Here is a 25,546-nt window from a genome sequence, read left to right on the forward strand (position 1 = left end):
GACACACACTCACCTTCTCCCTTCAGTACCCTCTTGCCCCCCTATCACCCCTCTCACCCAAAGACAGACAGACTGGCACTCACCTTTCACGTGCTGGGTCACCATGAGGAGGAGCCACGCCCTACACGCCGCTGCCGCTGCCCCCCACCTCGTCCCCCCCGCCATCTTGCAGGTGACGAGTGGACGAGGACGAGGCGAAGCTGGAGACGAAGGGACGGTTTGTGATGATAGTGGAAGTGGTGGTAGTGGTGGTGGTGGTTGTGCAGGAAGGCCAGTAGCGGTAGTAGCGGTTGGTGGGTGTTGCGAGGATAGCCAATAGGGGGAGGGAGGGGGTAGTTAGGGATGCTGGAGAGAGGTGAGGATGGAAAAGTATTGGTCCTCGTCAGCACAATCACCAGACGTTCACTGATGACCTCCCGGATATGACCTTGCCGTCCCTGATACAAGATGACCTGAATTTGGTATTCCTCTCCCACTTCCAGTTAGCTCGGTCTTTGTCTCCTTCTCGTTAATATCTTCCTCGGTGACCTATTGACCTGTGACCTCAACACCCGGAGGGAATGGGGTCACGGGGGCAGCAGCAGCAGGGGGAGGGGAAGGGGCGGAGGTCACATGGTCGTCCAGGTGTGCGTGAGTTCATGAGTCTCAGGTAGATCTCCAGGTGACTCAGGGCAGGTCAGGCTCGGCTTATTTGCGACACTGGTTTCGTTATCACTGCGTGGGCGCGTCCGTGTTGTTTAGGAAAGCGATGAAATGTGATGATGATGATGGTGATGGTGGTAGTGGTGGTGATTAGTGAACTTTTTAGCGTTGATGATTGGTGACCTTGTTAGCGTGAGGTATTTCGTTGTTTTATCAGGATTTGAGCGTTTTTTTGTGTGTGTGCTCTGAAGAAGATTGGAAAAGAAATGGTGATGGTGGTAACGATGGTGATAAGGAAGTGGTGGTAGTGGTGGTGGAGATGGATGGTTGATTGAATGGTGGTGGTGGCGGTACTGAAAATAATAATGTAGTGGTGATGGTTGGTGGTGGTGATTGTAATGAGGTAGTGGTGATGGTTGTGACAGATTGTGGTGGTGGTGATACAAATGTGTTAAAAAGTCTGACTCACATTTTTTTTCGTTTATTTTTTTTTTTTAGGAACGCTCCATTATTTTCTGATTTTCTAGTTACAATCGACGAATAATTCTTATGATAAAACAATGAACAGAGAGAATGATAATGTAAAGGACGGTGATATAATGATAAACTGAAGCGAAAGGTGATGATGCTAAACGTCACAATGCTAGAGCTAATAAAGATAATTTTGATAACGAATAATAATAATCAAATGTTATAAAAATGACGTTGGGTGATTATGCTGCTGACAGTGAGTATAATGCTGATAATGATGGCGATAATGATGATTAATGACATGGAACTTAACGCCATTAACTAAAGGCCGTGTTTAAAATTTAATCCTGTTGTCAATCAGTCGGATAATTGTGTGTGTGTGTGTGTGTGTGTGTGTGTGTGTGTGTGTGTGTGTGTGTGTGTGGTGTGTGTGTGAGAGAGAGAGAGAGAGAGAGAGAGAGAGAGAGAGAGAGAGAGAGAGAGAGAGAGAGAGAGAGAGAGAGAGAGTCATATGTCTGTCATACATTAATTTTGTGTACCAAGGAAACAACGACCTCCCGTTTTCCTTAATGTAATTTTGACTATAAAATGAATGACGGCCGCAGAGGAAGAGAAAGAAAACTTGCCGCTTCCTAAGATTTATGGAATGAATAATATCTCCTCTTGTTAGCTCTTCTTTTTTTTCTTTGAGTATTGTAGGAGATGTAATTTTATGAATGTAGCAGCAGCAGCAGTATTATTATTATTACTCGTAGTAGTAGAAGCTATAGTAGTGGTAGTAGTAGTAGAAGGAGGGGGATGAGTAGAAGTAGTAGTACATCCTCTCCTTCTGTCATCACCATTCATCTTTCTCTTATGTTAAATAGGCCATTAGCCTCATTTCCTCGACAAATTGCTTCTCTTCTTTTTATACCGTGACAGACATTTCCTCCTTATCTTCCTCTTTATCCCCTTTTTCTTCTCTGGGGCTGATTTTTTGTGCGTGTAATTTATCGTATACCCAACCTCTCTCTGTTCTGTCTGTCTGTGTTTCTCTCTCTCTCTCTCTCTCTCTCTCTCTCTCTCTCTCTCTCTCTCTCTCTCTCTCTCTCTCGAGTAGCGTGGGGGATTTTTATTACATTTTTATATTATTGAATTAAATCTTGACTTACAGTGGATGAGATTTGGGGGCGAGCGACTAAACACACACACACACACACACACACACACACACACACACACACACACACAGAGAGAGAGAGAGAGAGAGAGAGAGAGAGAGAGAGAGAGAGAGAGAAGGGAATATGATCAGCGTAATGTCTGTGTGTTTTATGTGACCTGTGACTGCCAGATTTCCATGAACATTACGAGGGGACAGACGTACGACGAGCCGGAATGTTAGTATTTAATGCACGTAATGGAGTGTCTACTTGTGTGTGTGTGTGTGTGTGTGTGTGTGTGTGTGTGTGTGTGTGTACGAATAATTTAATCGTGCACACATAGTAATCTTGTGTCCTGATAATAATGCTTCTGCGACACACACACACACACACACACACACACACACACACACACACACACACACACACACACACACACATGCCACTTAATACTCGGGCCTCAAGCACTCAGCCACTCCCCTCCCCTGTCGGTGCTCCCCTAACCAGGTTACCCGACAGACAGACAGACAGGCAGACAGAGAGACAGACCGCCAGGGCAGAGAATACATCCGTGGGTGGGTGGACATGTTACATATCACTTGAAAAGTGTGTGTGTGCGTGTGTGTGTGTGTGTTTGTGTGTGTGTATGTGTGTGTGTGTGTGTGTGTGTGTGTGTGTGTGTGTGTGTGTGTGTGTATGCCGCGAGGGTGTTGCCGCCTTAAGTGGGCCATCAAGGGGAAGAGTGACAAATCGGTTTACCTTTAAATATATATATATATATATATATATATATATATATATATATATATATATATATATATATATATATATATATATATATATATCTATATATATATATATATATATATATATATATATATATATATATATATAATGGGGATGCAAGGGCGGAGTGCTCAGCCTGCGGGCGTGATAAGCCCATGGACATAAGTTCGAGTCCCACCGAAGCACGCTGATTTTTCAAACCGTCGCCGAGTGGCGGAAGATTACCCACGTGCTGCCCAGATCTTCGATCAACCCTAACTTAGACGAGTTTGGTCAAGAGGAGCTCCAAGCAAGGAGGGCTAAGCAACATAATTAATATCACGGCAGCCACTATAAATAAAATTCACCTGCGACACTAACGGCCTGGGGTCATCGAAGAGCCCGTTAAAGAAAGCCTTCCGGCGCTTTAACAGTACTTAAAAAACAAAAACTAAATATTTTTGCATTCTATTCCCTTTTCGCATTTTTCTCTTCCCTTCTTCCTTCATTCCAAAGTCTTCTCCCATCCCCTTTCCACGTTCCCTCCCTAACACCAAATTTTCCAATGAATTTCCCGCCGCCCCACAGTTTAGGAGGGCGGGGGGACGGGGGGAGAGCCCAGCGTTGATTTTCTTCAGTCGTATATTCTGGATTCAAGATTTCCGACTTGAATTCGGCGTTGTTTGCTGCTTTTCATACTTCCGGAGTCTTAGATATTTTTTTTATATATATATATGTATATATATGTATATATATATGTATAAATATGTATATATATGTATATAAATATGTATATATATGTATATATATGTATATATATGTATATATATGTATATATGTATATATATATATATATATATATATATATATATATATATATATATATATATATCTATATATATATATATATATATATATATATATATATATATATATATATATATAGGTAGGTGGTGCGTACTGGGCTCACATTCACTGCGTGATGGACGACGTGGGTTCGAATCCCACGCTACCACTCGGATTTTTCAGTCACTGCCGAGTGGCTTAAACTACCCACATGCTGTCCTGAAGACCACCCATCAACCTGGACTCCAGAGGAAGCCGTCCAAGCGAATCAAGAACGAGTTCTGGGCAGTATGAGCCAATGCAAGATGGTACTATAAACACTGCCTGCGCCAGAACGGGCTGGCTCAGGCCACACTCTGGAAGAAGCCTTGGGCCGACCATCAGGCCCAAGATATATATATATATATATATATATATATATATATATATATATATATATATATATATATATATATATATATATATATATATATATATATATATATATATATATATATATATATATATATATATATATATATATATATATATATATATATATATATATATATATATATATATATATATATATATATATATATATATATATATATATATATATATATATATACATATATATATATACATATATATATTCGGGTGAGTGATAATGTTGTTTCAGGTCCATCATGTATTACTTGTACTTATGTCATTGCATTTCATGCCTCACTTCATCCTCTTTTCGAGGAGTTACAAGTCCTGGAGCCCGGCACTTGCGCTTGCTATAAGGGTCACTCATCACAAGCATGCTATCTCCTGGAGAATGAACCCTTAATAAAACCTAGAATATTTTTTTTTTTTTACTATTCACTTACCCTCAATTATTCCGATCTTATATGTTCACGAGATATAGCCCCAACTTTCCACTATGCCAGGCCTCACCACATTGCATCCCACTTCACCACGGCCAACCACATCGCACCACTCCACACAACACCCCAACACAGCACAACACACCTCTACCCCTAAGCCAAGCCACACCACACTACACCTTAACCGACCACACCACACCACACCACGCCACACCACACCCTTGCTATACGGTCCTCATTTTCCTCCCCGTCCATCTCAACGCCCAGACAGCAGGCCCCCGCGGCGCCCCTGGGAGACTGCCAACACCCGCGGCGGAGCAGGGAGGTGCGCCGCGCTGCCTCATCACATCCGTCACATTCTTTTTTATTCTTTAATGTACCTGAAATTTCTTTATATTACTTGTTACCCATTTTTGTGCACTTGCCATGACCTAGTTCCTTATTCTCCCTTTTTTCATCCTTACCACATTGTTATAGGCGAAAATTGGTGACTTGATGGGTTGTTTTTAGTCATATACATATTTTTCATTACACTGAGTGCCAATGCTGTAATATTTAAGTAGTATGATTTCGTAATTCGTTAATAATCACTTTTCTTGCGGCATCTTTGTTTTGTTTTACTCTATATGCCAACTAATGTTTTTTTTTTTCTTTCTGGCTCAATTTGTGAAGTTTTTTTCTGAAGCGCCTATGATCGTTATTTTTCACCATCCTTGTAACATTTTTCTTTTATTTCTGTAGTTATTTTTTTTTCTGTAGTTATGTTGTTTTGTTTTCAGCGTGAGGCAACAGCAGCACCTACGTCCTTGTTAAATTTAGGTGAGTGGAACCGTCTGTGCACCTGTCTGTTCTTCATGTTTGTTGTGAAGTAATTTTTAATCTCTTATACTGCAACTGTATTCTACTCCCATCCACCTTCTTAACGCCTCCATCGTCTTTTTACTCTCCATCCACCTTTTTACGCATGTTTTCTACCTAATATACCTATTCAAATAGTCCTCCTCCAGCTACTCCCAATGTTTACTAACCAACCATCGTCTGCATACTAGTCCTTAACCTAATCGACCCATCAACTGCATGAATCTGCCCATCCTCCTCTTACTCAAAGCATCCACCTTCTTGTTATTCTCCACCCAGCCACGTTGCCCAATCACAATCTTCCACCCACCCTCCCTCCCACTCAACCCTTCCACCAATTTTCCTTTCCACAAATCTAACTACCCATCATACCTGTATCTACACCCGCCAACCACATCTATCCACATATTCAGCCTGGTCTCATACCTGGCCACTCCACTAAGCTACATTGCATTCCTACACCTTCACGTTACCTCACTGATTTACCTGTTTGATCCACTTCGCCTGCTAACCTATTTCCACACCTGTTCTAGTCTAGCCATTGCTAATCCAGGTGACCTACTCGCTACTAATCAATTTCACCGAACCCTTTTACCGTATTATCTGCTTCACCTACTAATACACTTACCTGTCTCTTCTCTAACACCCATTAATTGCTAATCAGAGGTACCCAGGCCACGTATATGTATTCATCTCACCTGCTGATCAATTTACTTACCTGGTCTATCTCCCATTCATTGGCAGTTCACCTCTCCCATTCAGTTGTATGATCCCACTTACTCAACCATTCATAGCCACTCTGCCATACTTTACCTATTAACCTATATTGAACTCACCCACTAACCTATTTATCCATCTGTTCCCGTTCAGTGCTAGTCTAGTTTAGATTAATTCATACACTTCCTCCGCTTGACCTACTAACCATTTACACCTGTTCTCTCACTCATCCACTGCCTGCTCTACCTACTTTTCACCTCACCGAATTACTCTCCTTCTTACCTACCGGCCTACCTTTTTACCTTCTTGTTTCGGTGCCATGACTGAATACCCAAATCAATAAATTCTACCTTTCCACCACCGTTGCCAGATTGTCGTACTCAGAGCATTGTATTTACCGGTTTCTGACGCCTAACTATTGCCAAGAAACATCAGGAATTAACTATTTTAACGATAATTATAAGTGAATCTCCTTATTGGGGCCCACGAGACAGTTTTGGGGTCAGAAGTCGGTAAATATAAGAGGCTGAGTAAGACAACCTGGCAACTTTGCTTCCTACCTACATGCCTACCTTCTTACCTTCCTAGTCACGGCGCCATTACTTCATTTCTTCCTTCCTACCCATCTGCCTACCTTTCTCCCTACCTGCCTACCTTTCTCCCTACCTGCCTACCTTTCTCCCTACCTGCCTACCTTTCTCCCTACCTGCCTACCTCCCTACCTGTTCGCTCGGCCGTTGCTCCTAGTCCATTACACTTTCGTTTTCGCGTTTTCCATCGCATTGTTCTCGTGGAATCGCAGCACATTCATTCATGTAAATCAGGAATCGTAAGGTAATTTTTGAGGTGTAATTGTTAGATCGATGGTGTACCTGCGAGGTCTTAGAAACGTTGGAGTTATTTTCAGACTTATTTTAGCGGCTTGTGGGTATTTTTGCGCTTCTCTTACCGAGGTTATTATTTATCTATTGATATCGTTATTTATTTGCTGTCATCGCTACTGTTTTATTGTTGTTATTGTTGGTGGTGATGGTTTTGTGGTTCCTATTTTCTAAGATCTCTATCATTACATACTATTCTCTTTGATATTATAACTTTCGGCCCAGTGAATGATGAACGTGAACGGTTCGTCTCTGGTAAATAAATTATAAGAACGGTAAAGACTGCGTTGATAATAAAAGATGGCGCCACAATAATGCGAGTTATATACAGACAGATAAACATTATATAATCATGTGCCGGGAAGAGCTTTATGCGTTCGTCGCGCAACAGAGGAAAAATCACACACACACCAAAATACGCAAAAAGAAGAAAATACGTAAACAGGAATAAGTAAGAGCAAGCGTACCGCATTAACACATTCCGGCGGCCGCGAACTTGCCGTTGGTGGGCGAAACTGAATGTTGATTATGTGCAACAAAAAAGAAAAAAAATAATGTAAACAAGACCACAGATATCCGGAAACGGTCTATCGTGTGTGTATGTGTTGGGAGGGTGCGTGTGCAAGTGTGAGGAAAGAGATATATGGGTGGTTCTTCCTACTCCCCCAAACACACACACAAACACAAACTCACACACACATACACAGCTGGAAGAGTGAGGCGCGGCTCACCAAATTGTACGGCAAATCCGATTATTTCTCCGTTAACACTTATGGGTAATGGGCGGAGAAGGAGGAGGAATAAGAGGAGGAGGAGGAGGAGGAGGAGAAAGAAGAGGAGGCGGAGGAGGAGGGGAGGAGGAGGAAGAGGGGGGAAGGAGAATGGAGGTCAAAGAGAGCAGCTTAGTAGAAACAGATAGGTGTATGGACGTAATGTTTTTTTGTGTGTTTGTTTGTTTGTTTCTTTGTCTTTTCAGCTCTTCAGTTCGCCCAACGTCTCGGCACATCACACGCGCCTTGCAGCCTGTCTTCGGAGGCGGCGGCGGCGACGGTGACGGTGACGGCGGTGATGGTAATGGTGTTGATCGACGTGGTGATAACGACGGTGATGATGATGATGATGAAGACAATGAGTCACGAAAAACAATGATAATCGGCCTTTTTTTATAACCTGACTCACTGTTTTTTACGATAAGATGAGACAGGGCGAGAAGAAAAAAAACATTATATAAAAACTGAAATAACGCAGTAAGGTGATCTATAATAAAATAACAGTGGAAGGCGTTAAATCTGTTTCTTTTAACTCTGTCTGTGCCCCACCGAAAGGAACTGCGTGGGCCTCGCTGACTCCGCCGCCGCCGCCGTCACCGCACAGTCGGCCACAAGACAACCCACCGACCTTCGTGCACCGCGAGAAACCTTAGCATCGTCGCACGAAGCCTCTGCTCGGCCGGTACTCAACTATAACTTCCTGTATCTTGGCGAACTCGGGGACACGAAATGGTGATGTGATGGATGAACAGGAGGAGGACGAGGACATGGTAGTAAATAATGTAGCACGAATGAATACATAACTAAGCAAAGGAAAGATAAAAGAAAAGGAAAGAGGGAGAGGAGAAGTAAATAATGTAGCGGAAATGAATCGATAAATAGATAAGCATGGAAAGAAAAAGACTAGAAAACTGTGAAAGATAGACTCGATTAAAACCTGTGTCTCATCGAATTCGGTCTAAGACAATGAGGGGTAGGAAGAGAAGAGTTAATCAGGAGAGATAAGGTGATAACGTACGGTCAAAAGGATCAGCAAAAACAAGAATGAAAAGAAATAATATGGAAGTTAAGTAAGAAGAGTAGCGGCGTTTGACGGAGGGGTTGGGGATGACAAAAATAAGTAGGTGACAGTATGCAGATGGTGGAGGATAAGAGGAAGGGTATGAAAGATTGATGAAGGAAAGGGAAGAATACAAGAAAAGGAGAAAATAAGGGAACCACGGTACAACAACGGTAGGACGGAAGGTAATGTGTAGAAGGTGTGTGTGTGTGTGTGTGTGTGTGTGTGTGTAGATTAACCGTCGCCTTGGGAACAGACTTGTTTTGTTTAGTTTGTAATGACCGAACCGTTTTCTTTATTTTTATTATTACTGTTATTATTATTATTATTATTATTATTATTATTATTATTATTATTATTATTATTATTATTATTATTATTATTATTATTACTATCATTATTTCCACTATCTCTGCTATGATTATTTTCCCAGTTCCTTTCCTTAGTTATTCGTCGGCGGTTGATATTGTTTTCTCTTTCTCGAATTATAGTTTAGTTGCTTGGAATAAAAATAAATAATACAGTAAAAGTAAATAAAGAGACAAGGTTATCGTGGTGTAAATATTTGCTCCGGTTTTTTTACTCGTTCAGTCTTTTTAATGCGAACGTTCATGATATTTTGCTTCCTTTTACCTTTAAAGTATCGGCGAGTGGAGCGTCATATGCCGACTGTCCATTAAGAGGTATTAGCATGTATTACTGCGTTTTTAATTATGCTCCCGCACGGCGATGTGTTTTTTTTTTCCGCGCAGTCTAAAAAAAGGAGAAAGTAAGGAATGAAACAATCGCGTCCTTCCGTTGGTGAACTGATCCCTCTTTCCACTGGACTCACGTGATCATGGAAGGGGCGAGGGGGGAAGAACACAAGAGAACAACGTGATTAGAAGGAATGATCAGAAAAAAAATACACTCACTCAAAATAAGAGTCATAAGTCAGTGAAATTCCATCCTCCCTTCCTCCTTGATGATATACGAGATTATGCGCCAAAAAAATATGTAAAAAAACACGCAAATGAAGGAAAATAAATGAAGGAAAAACACCGCATTAAACAGTGAAGTGAATCTTGCCATCTGTTACCGCCTTGTCATCTCGCTGGGTTCTCGGGACTGCGTGGGAAAAAAAAATAGACAAATGGAAAAAATAAATAAACAAACGAACGGAAATGTGCACAAAGAGGATTCGCCAAGAAGGGGTGACTAGGAAGCGGCTCTTTTTTTTTTTTTTCCTTTCCTCGTCATCTGCCCTTTCCGACCCCAGAGCCTCTTCCCTATACCCCAATGCCCCATCCCTTTATCCCAGTGCCCCTTCCCTTTATCCCAATGCACCTTCCGGCCCCAAAGCCCCTTCCGACCCCAAAGCCCCTTCCTTTTACCCCAGTGCTACTTCCCTTTACCACAATCCCCCTTCCCTTTATCCCAATGCCCCCTCACCCCATCACACTATTACGGCGCGGCTCAGCTTCCCTCTCACCTCCCCTTTCACCTCTCACTCTCCCTGTTTTCCTCCTCTCCCTCACCTCCATTTCACCTCTCACTCTCTCCCTGTCTTTCCTCTCTTTCCTCACCTCCCCTTCACACCTCTCACTCACTCACTCTCTTTTCCTCCACTCTTTCATCCTCTCATTCACCTCTCACTCTCTCCATGTCTCTCGTCCCCTCCCTCACCCTTCCCTTCTCAGATTTTCCCTCTTCCTCTCTCCTCTTCATATTCTCTTCTCTTTACTCTTCCGCTTCCTCATGATTGTCACCCCCACTTTCTTTCCTTATCTTCCTCACCCCTTCCTTCCCTGATGCTCCCTCACCTCTTTCACCTCATCACTTTCTCCTGTCTCCTCTCTCTCTCACCCCTCACCTCTCTAACTCTCTTTCCTTTTCTACCTTATCTCCCTCTCTCTCCTTGATGCTCGTTAAGAATAAAGAACTTAAAGAACATAATAACCCACTTCACCTCTCTCACTCCCTTCCTCTCCTTCCCTTCCTCATTTCCCTCCTCTCCCTTGCGTCTCCCGTTCTCTCCCTCCCTCATCCTCTCCCTCACCCACCCTTCCCTTCGCTCACCAAGGACAAAAAAAAAAAACGTAAGGCTGATATAGTGGCAGCGCTTAGCGGCAGGTGTTGACAGCGTGGCTCAGGTGAAGCGACCAATTAGGCGCCCGATTACCTGTCCGCCCTTAAGGGAGCAGTTTTCATGGTAATTAATTGGATGCGTGAGCCTTATGGTTGTTTTTTCTTGCCCTTACCCATCCTCCCTCCCTCCCTCCGTAAATTCTACCTTCTTTTATTTTATCTTCCTTATTATCATTATCCTCCCTGCCTTCGTGTATTTTCCTTTTCCCACTTGTTTACTTCCTTTCTCCCTGCCTGTCTATCCCCTCTGCATCCCCCCTCCCATTCACTTTAATTTTTAGTCCCTGCCTTCCTGTCCCACTTTCTCTACCTCCCACCCTTTCCCTTCCTTCCCTTCTCTCTGCCGTTCTATTTTCCTTTCCCTCCATCTTTCTTCTGTCCTTCATTTCTGTTCTCATCTTCCTTAAGAAAAACTGTTTTGCTCTATTCTTGAATTTAACTAGATGTTAATTTTTTGGATAAAGCTGACTTTTTATGGATCTGAAGATACTTTCTTCTTAACTTGATTATGCAGTTTTTTGGTATTTTTAATCTTTTATATAATTATGTATTTTTAGATTACATGGAGATAATTATGCTCCTAATGGGGCGCTAATACTGTTGTTTACGAGCGATCCTGGCAGCGAGGCGACAGGCAGACAGACAGACTCGCGGATGCAGCGGGGAGAATGAAAGAGGCATTTTAATATGGCAGAAATTATCGGTGCCGCTGATGAGACTGACATGAGAGCGAGGATGCACTTGGTGATGTTGACAAGGCCAGCTGATGAGGACGACCAAATGAGGCTTATTTTAGGAGGCGGTGGTTGTTAGGTTAGTTTGTCGCTGGGGTTGTTAGGTTAGTTTGTTAGTTTGTCGCTGGGGTTGTTAGGTTAGTTTGTGCGTGTGCCGTTAGAGCAGTAGGAAGAGGAAAGCGCCTGAAATTATGTCCTTTTAGCTTTGGCGGAAGGGAAAGATGACAAGAAAGAGGCGTAAAAGGATGAAAGGAAGAGAAGATGGAGGAGAGGAGAGAGGTGAAAGTAACTAAATTACTAGTGAAAAATATTGCTAACCGAGAAAAGACAACACACACACACACACACACACACACACACACACACACACACACACACACACACACACACACACACACACACACACACACACACTCACACTCACCTCGCCTCCTTACACCCCCAAAGTTAATAACAATACCGCATCACACAGTTACGTTTGCTAAGTAATCTGAAGAAAAAAAAAACATGTGAGGGGTGACCAAAGAGATGACTGACAGTGACGAATGTACTTAGTGAAGGTGAAAGAGAGAGCAAGTAGCCGTTACTCCTAGAGGCTCTTCGTCCCGGCCCGCGAGCTCACTCACTCACTCCCACAGTGTCAGACGCGCGTATGCACTCCCTATCGCACCTGATGACCGACTGAGGGTGTCGAGGCGAGGCTGGCACTCTCGAGGCCTCTCCGTCCCTCCCACCCGCCAGCCCGCCGCGAGCCCCGCCCATCCCTGATTGAGCCCCGCCCACCGCCTTCCTCAGCCCCGCCCACCTCCTTCCACTGACCAGAAGGCATCTAACGAGGCCTCAGCGCTGGCTTGCGGGGTGGATAGATTAGCCGCGCCATGAGATAGATTACAGGGAGGCTACACCGCCGCCACCGCCTCCCGGGTTATCAAAGGGCCCGCACATACACACACACACACACGTACGAACACACACCTGCCTGGAGAAGTAGCTTAGCGAGTTACAAGTACTTGATGCATCGGGGATTACTTGTACAGTGCTATCGATTACTAGGGATTTAACAGGCTCCGAGGCATTAAGTATTCAAGGACAATATTTTTTTCGCGTTGATGTGAAGGAGGGGCGGCGTGGGCTAGGAGGGGGGGATTGAGGGGGGGTAGAGAGAGTGCCAGGATAGAGAAATAGTAGATGATGGAGGGACAAACGGAAAGAAGGTGGCAGAAGGGAAAAGATAATGTTTTTACCCTTCTATTCGCTCGCTCCCCCTCCATCCCTCCCTCCCACTCAGATTCTCACCCTCGTCTCGCCGGCGCAGAGATGAGTGGAGATAAACACGATTTCCAAGGACTTTCCACTTGCACTCCGTCACAAAGTTGGATTCAAGTTGGGTTTGATCGCATTTAACAGGATTCGGTTCTCTGATGCAACGGGCGGACCGTGTGTTGTTGGGGCTTGCTTAGTAATTCTCAAGCCGCTCCGCTGTGAGTCAGGGGCTTCCGGGCAGGTTAGGGGGACGGGGGGGGAGGAGGTCAAGGCAGGTGAGGGGGGGCAGGGTAGGCAGGTGAGGTTAGCGTGTTTCGTGGAAATTAAATTAGGTTGCCATTAAGATATGAGCCCCAGAAAATCCGTGGGAGTTTGCGTTTGTATGTAAATCTGATGAAACAGTGAGTTAGATAGATAGATAGATAAATAGACACTCACACAAGTAGACAGTTTAATAGAAATGGCAGAGAAACAGGTAGGCACAAAAGGAAATCATGGACACACACACACACACACACACACACACACACACACACACACACACACACACACACACACACACACACACACACACACACACACACACACACACACACACACACACACACACACACACACACACACACACACACACACACACACACACACACACACACACACACACACACACACACACACACACACACACACACACACACACACACACACACACATACAGGCATCCGAATAGACAGACAGAACAAATTCATACAGTAGTACATGTTTAGGCCCACTTATTCACCTCGATATAACTCACATGAACACCTGACACACATGGATTCCCGCCACACACTTACACATGTAAAAGTTAGTCGAGAGAAAAAGTGCGGCAACCCATCAATTAAGGTACACACACATGAAGAATTGCAGGTAAGCAGGTCAGGTGAGCGCGGCCACTCCTGCGTCCACACCTGCCGAGGACAAACGGCGCGTAGTAATTAACACTTAAGTGGCAAACGTCTCGCCCTAAAATGACGGTATTTCAGTGAAGTTTATCGCGGCTTATAAACTTTAGGGCTATTTTTAATGCATTTCCTCTCAACAAACTTTGCCCATTGCGAGAGAATTACAGGGAGCAATTAAAAAAGAAGAACGCTCTCACCTTTTTGCCAACTTGGCCCACTGTTATATGAAGCCTCTCTCTTATCCTCCCTCCCCTCACTCGACCCCCCCTCTTTCTCTCCCTCCCCTCACTTAACCCCCCCCCCACTCTTCCTCCCTCTCTCCAGCCCTTTCCTTCTGTGTCTCCCTTACCCCTTCCCTCCTGTCTCTTTCCTACTCGTTCTTTCTGACCTAGTATTATATGAAGCTTCTCTCCCTCCCTTCAACCCCCTTTCTCTCTCCTTCCCTCTCTCTCTCCAACCCTTTTCCTCTGTCTCCCATTTGCCTCCCTCCCTCCTGTCTCTTTTCCTCTCGTTCTCCCTGACCCAGTATCATATGAAGTCTCTCTCCCTCCCCTCATCCCTCTCTCTCTCTCTCCCTCTCTCCTACCCTTTCCTGTGTCTCTCCTGCCTCTTTCCTCCTGTATCTTTCCTTCTCTCTCCCTACCCAGTATTATATGAAGCCCATTTCTTTCCCCTCTTCTGTTTTTTTTTCTCTTCCTCTTCCATCACAACCCCTGTAACCCCCTTCTCCCTCCCTCTCAACTGACCCTTCCCTCTCATAATCCTCTCTTTTCTAACCCCTCTCCCTCTTCCTTCCTCCCCCTCACAACTTCTTTCTGTGTTTCCTCTGAATCCCCCTTTCTCTTACTCCTCATTTCCAGTCTTCTCATTCTCCCCTCTCTCCCTTCTTACACCTCCCCCGTCCTTCTATTGTCCCTGAAAAGACCGACAACCCACTCCTGTGTCTCCTCTGAACTCTCTCTCTCTCTCTCTCTCTCTCTCTCTCTCTCTCTCTCTCTCTCTCTCTCTCTCTCTCTCTCTCTCTCTCTCTCTCTCTCTCTCTCTCTCTCTCTCTCTCTCTCTCTCTCTCTCTCTCTCTCTCTCTCTCTCTCTCTCTCTCTCTCTCTCTCTCTCTCTCTCTCTCTCTCTCTCTCTCTCTCTCTCTCTCTCTCTCTCTCTCTCTCTCTCTCTTCCCGTCTCCATTCTCCTTCTCTCCCCTTCCTCGTCCCCGTCGCCTCAGTGTCCCCTCGCAGGTCGTCCCCGAAGCCTGCCACGTACACTGCCCCTGATCCCCTCGCGCCCCGGTCTTACCTTTACTTTCTGTTTTAAGTTTACGGAGTTCGTTCGGCTTCGACTGTGATGGAGAAAAACAGTGTCCCTGCGGCTCCTTTCTTGAGACGCAACTGAACCGTGTAGAGGAAAATAGTCTCTTGGTGAAGTCTTTTAAGTAGATTGAGTTTGGTGTTAGTTTGTTTTTTCAGTATATCAGTAGTTGAGTTTGAATGATATTGAGTATATTTAAGTATTTTTATGTACTCTGATGTAAGTGTGTTAAGAATACACTTTGACTGTGAATAAGAAAAAAAATAGTTCAGCGGCGAGTATCACGAGACAAGTGTGTGTTCTTAACTCTGAGCGGTTCGTTTAATGCTTCTCCAAACTATTTAGTACTCGTATGTTAGTGTTTTAAAGGGTTGTCGCTTAACATGATAGCTGCCATTCATTTATAAGATAGTATCAGTTTTAATTTTTGGGAGATGTTTTAACTTGTGTAAAAAGGTTTGTCGCTATATATTTTTCACTATGTATTTAGTAACGAAAGTGGTTCTTATATGTTTTTAACCTATATTTCGTGTAGCCATTACATATTTCTAAGTGATTTGCTTCCACGAGTAACATAACGAAAAGGCTTCCAAATAAAACATATACGCATAAGAAATAGCTAAAAATAAAGGGTTGAGAGAAGCAACAAGAAGCAAGAGGAAAGCAAAACGAAGCAGGAGGAATAAGATATGGGAGTAGTAAGCATTGGAAGCATAGTTTACATTGTTTATTTAGCATTTTTTACTCATTATTTATTTACCTTCACCAATCTACACAATCCTATAAAGTTTTCCCAGCCTATCTCTCCCTCCTTCTAGCCACCTTGTATACCTCCACCTGCAGAGATACACTCAGATGATCATTAGCATACCTGTCAAAACCTGGGCTACAGGACACACCTGCCCACCTCTCCCCACCGTCTCTCTCTCTCTCTCTCTCTCTCTCTCTCTCTCTCTCTCTCTCTCTCTCTCTCTCTCTCTCTCTCTCTCTCTCTCTCTCTCTCTCTCTCTCTCTCTCTCTCTCTCTCTCTCTCTCTCTCTCTCTCTCACACACACACACACACACACACACACACACACACAGATATAACATGCATCTCCAGTGAGTTAGAGATCAACATCCTTCCCCTTCCCACCTTTCCCCGTTTCCCTTTACCCTGTGTGATGCTATTGCGGAGCTAGAATGTTTCCCTCCCCCCACCCTCACTCTCCCTACTCTTATGCTCCCCTCACCCCCCCTCTCCCCACCCTTACTCCCCTAACCCCCCTCCCTCTCGTCCAGCAATAGGCATTCTTCAGGCGGATCGTATCGAGGAGGACCCAATTATAGTACGCAGCGTGGAATTGCATAGTAGTGGTAGTAGTAGTAGTAGTAGTAGTAGTAGCAGTAGTAGTAAGAGTAGCAGTAGTTGTATTTGTTGTGGGAGGAGGTCTAGTTACAGTTGTAGCAGTGGTAGTAGTCGTTGTAGTGTCAGTACTCTTATTCCTCTGTATCATTGTATCGGATTTATACACACTGGTGATACAGCAACAAGTTTTATAGCGAAGGATACAACAGAGCTTCTATGAATAAAATAATGTTAATGAAAATTTTCTGAGGAAATTCTAAACACAACTAGAGTGAACATAAATCCCAATTACCTCATAAATTGTTTTGTTACCCTTAGCTTGAATCCATCGTAATGGCCTTGTAGCTATCCGTTAAAGGGATCTCAAAACATCCAGATCTAGTACAAAAAATATATTGACCATATACATTTTCAAAATATCAAAAAATGATGCTGCACTAAATCCTCAAAAACAGGGATATCACGCTTAGAGATAGTTAATTAGGTGACTTGAGGAACCTCTTACAATATCTGGCCCGGCCAAGTGCAGTCTGGTGCTCAGAAAGTAGTGGATCACACCGAGCCGCCGTAATGTAGATGCGTGCAACACTGAAACCTCACAAACTCGTCTTAATGCCTTGCTAAACGCAGTCTTAAAAGTTTGAGAAAAATAGAATTAAAAGGGAAGTAATGGTACCAGAAAGGAAGTCCATGATTAGGTATAAATTAAGATTTAAAAATAAGCAGGTGTGTTCTAAATAAACAAATTTGAAATATCTAGAAAGTTATTAAATGAAACTTCCCCAAGTCTGCAAAAAAAAAAAAATATATCCCCAATACCTTTCATGGTAAAACAATTATGATCAAAGTATTTAAAAGCTTTCACTTCCTTTTACTTACATTCATCTCAATGTCATGTATTAATAGCAGTTGTAGATGTAGTAGTAGAAGTGGTGGTGGTGCTGGTGGTAGTAGTAGTAGTAGTAGTAAGTAGTAGAAGCAGTAGTAGTAGCGGATTTGTGGTTATTGGATTGACTTATGTTGTTATTATTTATTTTTCTTGTATTGCTTTCCTGAGGCCCTCTTTGCTTTATGTAAGACAAACGTAAGAAAAGAAAAGACGAAAGTGATTCAGAGAGAAATACACAAACAGACAAGCAAGCAAAAATAGAATAAAACTGACCTAACTGCATTCGGAAAAAAAAAAGGTTCCTGAGCCCCACTGAGTCCAGCCTTAACCGTGTCCCGCCGCAGCCCAGCCCAGCCCTTCCCTTCCCCTGCCACCACTCTGCCTCGTCTTGAGTGTCACGAAGCCCTGACGTCCTGAGGCTGCGTGTTTACCTCTGTCGGTGTGTCTGGCCGCCTTGTGGGAGTCGCCTGGCACCCTCAGCCACCGACCATCGAGGCACCTCTTCCACCTCTTCCGCCTCCCCATCTTGGCCCGGCGGCAGTGGTGTTGGTGGTGGTGGGTGGCCGTGGACTGCTAGTGGCCAGGTATACACCCACCCACCCCACCTACCTTTTCTCCTTTCCGCTTTCTCTCCCTTCGTCTTTAACTCCATCCCTTCATCCTTCGGCACCGCAGGAGAGTTTATCCACCTGCGAGAGTGTCTCCTTCCTCCCCTAACCACCATTTCAGCAACAATTACTCCCTGAATTCTCCTTCCTCCCGCCGGTGTTTGGGAGGAAGAAAAGGGGTGTGTAGAAGTTCAGGCAGCCCCGCCCACCGCTCTGCGCAGGCCCTCCTCCGCGCCGCCCCTTTGCCCCGCCCACACCCTCGCTCCGCCCACACCAGCTGAGACCACAAGTTATATGCTACTCTGCCTTATCCAAAACTCCTCAGACCTGCAGGGAAAAAGATTAAAGGAAAGGAATTACGCAGGAAGGAGAGAGGAAGGGTACTCGTAGGTGGAGGAAAGGGAAGGTGGGCGTAAAGGAAGGATGTGTATGGAAGACAGAAGGATGGGTGGAGGACGGTAACAGGGAAAAGGAGGAGGAGGAGGAGAAGGAGGAGGAGGAACAGCAGTATGAGGAAGGATTGTGGAAGGCAAGGTGTGAGCGAAGGAAGAAGGTAAGGAGAGATAGGATGAAGAGTGGAGCAGAAAAGAGAGGTAAGAGGAGTGAGAAAAAAGGTGGTGGAACTCAAGATAAGAGTGTAGGATGAAGGCATATAGCGAGGCCACAAGAAGGATGAAGGAGGAGGAGGAGGATGAAGAAAGAAATGATAGTAGGTGAAAAAAGGGTGGGATTGAAGGATAGAATGAATGAATGAGTGACCCCTCTTTCGGCCACCTCCTTGGATTCTTTTTAGGAGCAGCGAGTAGCGGGCTTTTTTTTATTATAGTTTCCTTTTTGTGTGTGCCCTTGAGCTGTCTCCTTTGTTGTAAAAAAAAAAAATGAGGGATTGAGGAGTGGAATGCATAAGAGAAGTGGATGGGAGCAGAGGTGAGTGAAAGGGTTAAAGAAGTATCCTTATGAGTGCTGAAATCATGATTCTTTCCTCCTCTTCTTTTTATTGGAGTGCATAAATAGGCCATCCAGGTGAAGCGACACACACACACACACACACACACACACACACACACACACACACACACACACACACACACACACACACACACACACACACACACACACACACACACACACACATGGAAAACACCGGGTTCGCACCTGAAATAATGCGCCACTGAAGCACAAATTACAAAACAACTAATTTGCAAGTGTGTGTGTGGGTGAGAGAGAGAGAGAGAGAGTGTGTGTGTGTGTGTGTGTAAGGGGATGAGATGTGGGTAGTGGATTTTTACTGAATAGGAGACAGGTTGGTTTGGGTAATTTGGCAGCGAGGGAGATAAAAAAAAGATAGCTTTCTTCTCCTCCTGAATGAGGCGTAGACAAGATGAAGCCCAAGAAAATCTAATCGGCACGAAAGACTGAGGCTTCCCTTAAATTACACGAGAGAGAGAGAGAGAGAGAGAGAGAGAGAGAGAGAGAGAGAGAGAGAGAGAGAGAGAGAGAGAGAGAGAGAGAGAGAGAGAGAGAGAGAGAAAGGGGACCTATTCAGATTATTCCTTGAGTAGTGACGTTTTCAGATAACTCACACAAAAATATTAAAAAAAACATACCGCTTGAAATTGTGTGTGTGTGAGGCCCGTGGAGGGGAACAGGTGGGTCTAGCCGCTAATTAACACCTGCTTGGAGGGTGAGGGGGAAGAGGAGGAGGAGGAGAAGGGAGGAAGGGGGAGCAGCAGCATCAGGAGCAGTAGGATCGAGGCCCGTGATAGGATCCAATTACCAAGACGGAAAAGTTCTTATTATTACGTTGATTTTTGTTCCGGTCTTGTGGAAGAGAAACAAGATTGTCCCGCGCGTTTGCGATGAAGAACCGGAGCATTTTTTTTCTCTCCTATTCTTTTGTGATGATGTACGCCCGTCTCGCCTTCCCTTGTGTTTTAATTCCTACTGATTCCTTGTGTCCGTCGCGTTAACCTTTTGTGATGATGTACGCCCGTCTCGCCTTCCCTTGTGTTTTAATTCCTACTGATTCCTTGTGTTCGTCGCGTTAACCTTTTGTGATGATGTACGCCCGTCTCGCCTCCCCTTGTGTTTTAATTCCTACTGATTCCTTGTGTCCGTCGTGTTAACCTTTCCCCGTATTGATTGGCAGGTAAGGAGACTGATAAGTAGATGGAGGAAGAGGACGATTAAAAGATAGATATATTGATAGTTTAATTAAATAGTAGACTAGTAAGTGAATTAGTTGATAGATAAATACATAGGTAAATACACGGATGAAGAGAACGATTAACAGGTAGATATATTGATAGATTAATAGATTAGTAGATTAGCAAGCAGAATGGCAAATAAATAAGTAGATGAATAAAAGTAAGATAAACAGACAGACAGTGACAGAGCAGTGACTAGCGGGCTTTATTTTTCATATGTTTCCTTTTTGTATGCCTTTGAACTGACTCCTTTGTTGTAAAAAAAAAATCAGATAGATAGATTAGTAGGGAGTTAGGTTGGTCGATGGAAAGATATGGACTTTTGGATCGAATAATAGGCAGGTAAATAGAATGATCCATTAGCTATATCTCGTAACCCGTCTTAAAAACATTGATCATTTGATATATGTACAAACTAGAGAGAGAGAGAGAGAGAGAGAGAGAGAGAGAGAGAGAGAGAGAGAGAGAGAGAGAGAGAGAGAGAGAGAAACCAAGTAAACAAAATAAGCTGACAAACAGGCAAGCACGCAACATTATAGACAGACAGACAGACAAACACGCATGCAGATTCACAGACAGACAGTTAAGATAGACAGAAAAATAAGCAGGTTGGTATACAGGTAGACTGACACACACACACACACACACACACACACACACACACACACACACACACACACACACACACACACACACACACACACACACACACACACACACACACACACACACACACACACACACTCAGGCAGACAAACAGGCAATTAGACACACATGCACACAAACACAGACAGACAAACAAGCTTACACAGATACAGACAGAACAGACAGATGACAGACAGAGCGAGGGGCGGACAGGTGACTAGACAGAGCTAACAGACGCATTGGCTTAGCTCTTCGTAACAGGCCCCGCGCGAGCTCTCTTTAAACCTTCGCTAATTAGAGGAGTCTTGAGGCCGCGCGGCGATAAGACCGAGACTCGCCTGTAGACGCCCGCCGGAGAGCACCAAGCCTCGCGAACTTTGAATCCAGACTTGCTAGATTAGCCCAGATTCTTAAACCCCTTTCTGTTCTTTCCATTTCTTTTGCCTCTCCAATTTGGCGCTCTCATCACCTGCCTTATTTCTTCCTTTCCTTTCAGTCTGATGGTTGATTGGTTATTTTGGTGGATGTTATGCCCACCTTGACTTTTTTTTGATAGTGAGTTTTCTTTCTGGTTATCTGTTTTTTGTTTGCTCTCATCATTACTCATCATCATCATCTACCTTCCTCTTGCCCGTGTGATAAGATGATTTTTTTATGAATTTTGAGTTCTGTTTCTTGTGTATTTTTTTTTTGTTGTTGTTGTTGTTGTTGCTTATTTCCTTGCGTATTTAGTTTTTCATCATCTGCCTTTTGCTCTTGTTCTTGAAGGGAATGTCTATTGTGCTAATTATTTTGCTTTTTTTTTTTTAATTGAGTATCACTTTTTTTTGTTCCATTATTTAACTTTTCATCTGCCTTCTTCGAGTCCATTGTAGGTGATGCTTTAATGATTAATGCCTACTTTTGTATTCTTTATATTTTGTGGAATTCTACTGCATGTTTTTCCGGGTTCCCTTTCTGCCACGATAAACAAACAAACAATACTCTCCCACTGACTTACGTGAAGCATCAGTAAAAGCAGGTAAAACGCCAGTCCAGGTACAGGTATACTAATGATTTTCCCACCTTCCTAATTAACTCATTTCCTTTTATTATAGCTTTTAACCACCCGGGTTCTTTCAGGAGGCATGATATCCCTAGTTCTTACAAACACAGATGAAACCTTCTTATTACTTTTATCATGATCCCGTATAACTCACTTTCGTTTTCCAGCATCTCTCAACGACCAGCCGTCAAGAGAGGGAGAATACATAAGTCAGTAAACACCTTGCAGCGACACCTTCCCACCGTTTACTAGTCATTGCAAAAGTGTTTCTCTGCGTCTTTTCTCGCTTTCTTCCTATGTACTTGTGTTTATACCTTGAGTGTCTCCTAAAGAGCCTGGGTTTTACAAATACTTCAAGACCATACGAGAAGAGAGACAGTTCAGTTCGGCGTCCAGGTGTTAGACTTTGTAACGTCCTCCCTTTTGTGGTTTCCTTCTTGTTTATTTTTGTGTGGTTGTTTCCTGTGTCTCTTTTCCTTTCCCCAACAGGATGGGCATTATGCGTTTTACTTGTTGTTTTGTGTGTTGTCTATCATCATCATCATCATAACTATACTCATCATCCTAACACCTCTCAATCATGATCATAAGTTTGGTTCGTTGAGAGTTGAGGAGAGGTTTTTTTTCAACTGCTTCCTCTTTCGGGCGTCTTTCTCTGTTCTTCTGTGAGTGTTCGATTTTTCTCTCCTTTCCAAAATCTGTGTATGTGAGGCATAGATTTTGTTTGAGGTATAGGATACAGATGTAGGATAAAACACAGTTATAAGAAATAGAAAAGTAGGTATAACAAGTGTTAATAGCACAAAAATTGTGCTAGATCGGCGTCGCATGACCCTCCCAACATACCCCCAACAATTTATATCATGCAACTAGGGTTTAAAATGGAAAATGCTGAAAAGTAAAGATGGCGCCACTATAAACACTTGCCTGCGCCACAACGGGCTGGGGCCGACCATCAGTTCCTACTATGAAGGCCTACCGGGGCCACAGGCCAAGACGTTAAAAAAATAAAAAATAAACTATAATGCCATGTTGTAGGGTTCATCAGGGCTAACAAATGATATTATACAATATCATGTCTAAAATGCATGGGTAAGCCAGGAAAACAACTTGAAGAGAACAAGAAGATGGACAATCTGTTGATCGGCGTCTGCGACGCCAATAAAAAGACGCCGACATACAACTGACAAGTGACCCAAGCTTCAAGAGCTTAAAATACGGTGTTGCTGCTTTTCTCAGCCCTAGAGGTGTTTTGGCAGTGAGGGAGAAAATAGAACAGCGCCCGTCTCACCCGCGGGACGGTCGTGGGAGGGCGAGTCTTGCCGCAGTGAATGGTTCCGAGGCGGCGACACATTGTTCCTTTTATTGCCTCGAGCCACCTTACAGCCACACTTCATTTCACACTCTTCGTAAATTTCTGCCGCACGACCGCAAATTCCAGTCAGACGTAAATTTTCTCAAGGCTGTAAAATATCCCTTCCCCTCCCCTCGCCTCCTTCCCTTTCTCCCCTGCCTCATCCCACCCCCTTCCCTTCCCCTCACCCCACCACCTCACAGCTGCAAATTTTCACTAACTTCAATTTCTGCTTTGGTTGTAAATTTCGCGGAGTCGCCCGCAAATTACCCCCACACCTCTCGGCTCTGAGATCCCCCTCACCCCCTCACCCCTCCCCCAATATGCACATTCCTATTTTGCTGATGTTTTCCTCCTTTCTCACAAGAGATTACAATACCCTCTTTAGTTTTGTATAGATTAGGAATAACATCTTTAGTTCTGTGGAGAGTACGATGGTCTTTGATTTTGTACAGATTAGGGTAACATCTTTAATAGGAAAACGTCTATAAGTTTGAATAGATTAAAATAGTCTTAGTTCTGTATAGATGATGAGTGTCTTTAGATATGTATTCATTACGATAACGTCTCTAGTTTTGTATATATTAGGAACGGCGTGTTCAGTTTCGTATAGCTTAGGAAATTATCTTTAGTTTTAGAAAGATTAGGATAACTTTTTTTGTGTTGTATAGATTAAGAATGCGTCCTTAGTTTAGCATAGATTTGTATATCGTTTTTATTTTCATAGATTAAAATAATGTTTTTTGTTATTTTTATTGTTAGTATAGCAATTTAGTTTTGTATAAGTAAGAATCCGTTTTCCGTTTTGTGTAAATAAGAACCCATTTTCCGTTTTGTGTAAATAAGAACCCGTTTTCTCTACCACTCTAGATTTTCCTCATTGAATTTTCACACAAGTACCTTCAGTTTTCATAATTTCTTCATTTTATTATTCATTGCCCTTTCCTTTTCTTTTGTCCTTCCCCTTTTCAGATTTCACGACAGGCCCAACCATTAGGAACTTTGAATACGGTGGGGTTGCTTTCCTTACCAAAACGCAACTTAGATAACTCACGTCCATGATCGTTTTGTAGAGTGTTGTTTATGATTCCTGTCTAACGATGCATGATATAAACAACAAGAACAGTAATCAGCCATAGTAACAGCAACAAAAACAACAACAACAACAACAACAAAAACAGCAATAATAGTCATAAACGTATACAGGTCTGTGTTTCGAGAGAGAGAGAGAGAGAGAGAGAGAGAGAGAGAGAGAGAGAGAGAGAGAGAGAGAGAGAGAGAGAGAGAGAGAGAGAGAGAGAGAGAGAGAGAGAGAGAGAGAGTTTTTGGGTGCGGCGTAATTCTGGACATAACGCATTTCGTGGTTTAATTAACAGTTTCATTAAGATCCCGCGGCTGATGTATTGTGGGAGTTCTGTTCTGTTCTGATATTGATGCAGAGAGAGAGAGAGAGAGAGAGAGAGAGAGAGAGAGAGGATACATATGCAGGTGAAAAAAACAAACACATACAAACACATCCAAGCAGATAAACAGGCAGACAAACACACAAACATATACAGACTCATATTTTAAAGCACAACGAAATACACGAGAGAGAGAAAGAGAGACACTGAAATTTTGCATTACTAACAAATTTCAACAACATTCTCATTCTCCTTTCACCACACGATATGACACACACACATACACACACACTCTCTCTCTCTCTCTCTCTCTCTCTCTCTCTCTCTCTCTCTCTCTCTCTCTCACACACACACACGGTAACTTTATCTTCGCGGGAAGGTTTCGGGGAACTCGGAATAATAATTAATACAGGTAATGGGCTCGGGAGAGGTGTGAGCAACGGGGCGGGAGGGCGACCTCTCTCCTGCATGCGGCTGGCGGCTATACAGTATTCCGAACACGTCTTACCTCACCGCGCAAGAAAGCGGCGCCCTTGCTACGTGGGTTAATTCAAAGTTACATCGTTAAGTGTGAAATAATCGCGGTAAAGCACGGGATGGCATGCACCGGCGATTCTCTTCGTGGGGTGTAAATTCGTTGTATGCAATGTTAGTGGCTGGCTCCTTGGCGTCTTATT

The 25,546-nt window shown here is 43.5% G+C and overlaps 1 long non-coding RNA gene across 4 annotated transcripts in view; it reads left to right on the forward strand.

Annotated features, from left to right (window-relative positions):
• LOC127007356 (uncharacterized) overlaps window positions 1-25,546 on the forward strand; it is a 182,682-nt gene that overhangs the window by 119,629 nt on the left and 37,507 nt on the right. For 2 of the 4 annotated variants that reach the window (XR_007760205.1, XR_007760208.1), the window contains one exon: window positions 5,494-5,533. The exons of the other annotated variants lie outside the window; for them this stretch is intronic. This is a non-coding gene — a long non-coding RNA (uncharacterized LOC127007356). The remainder of the gene's footprint in view (window positions 1-5,493; window positions 5,534-25,546) is intronic. 4 annotated transcript variants of the gene reach the window in all.

The sequence above is a fragment of the Eriocheir sinensis genome, chromosome 35, assembly GCF_024679095.1.
Source record: "Eriocheir sinensis breed Jianghai 21 chromosome 35, ASM2467909v1, whole genome shotgun sequence".
Lineage (NCBI taxonomy): Eukaryota > Metazoa > Arthropoda > Malacostraca > Decapoda > Varunidae > Eriocheir > Eriocheir sinensis.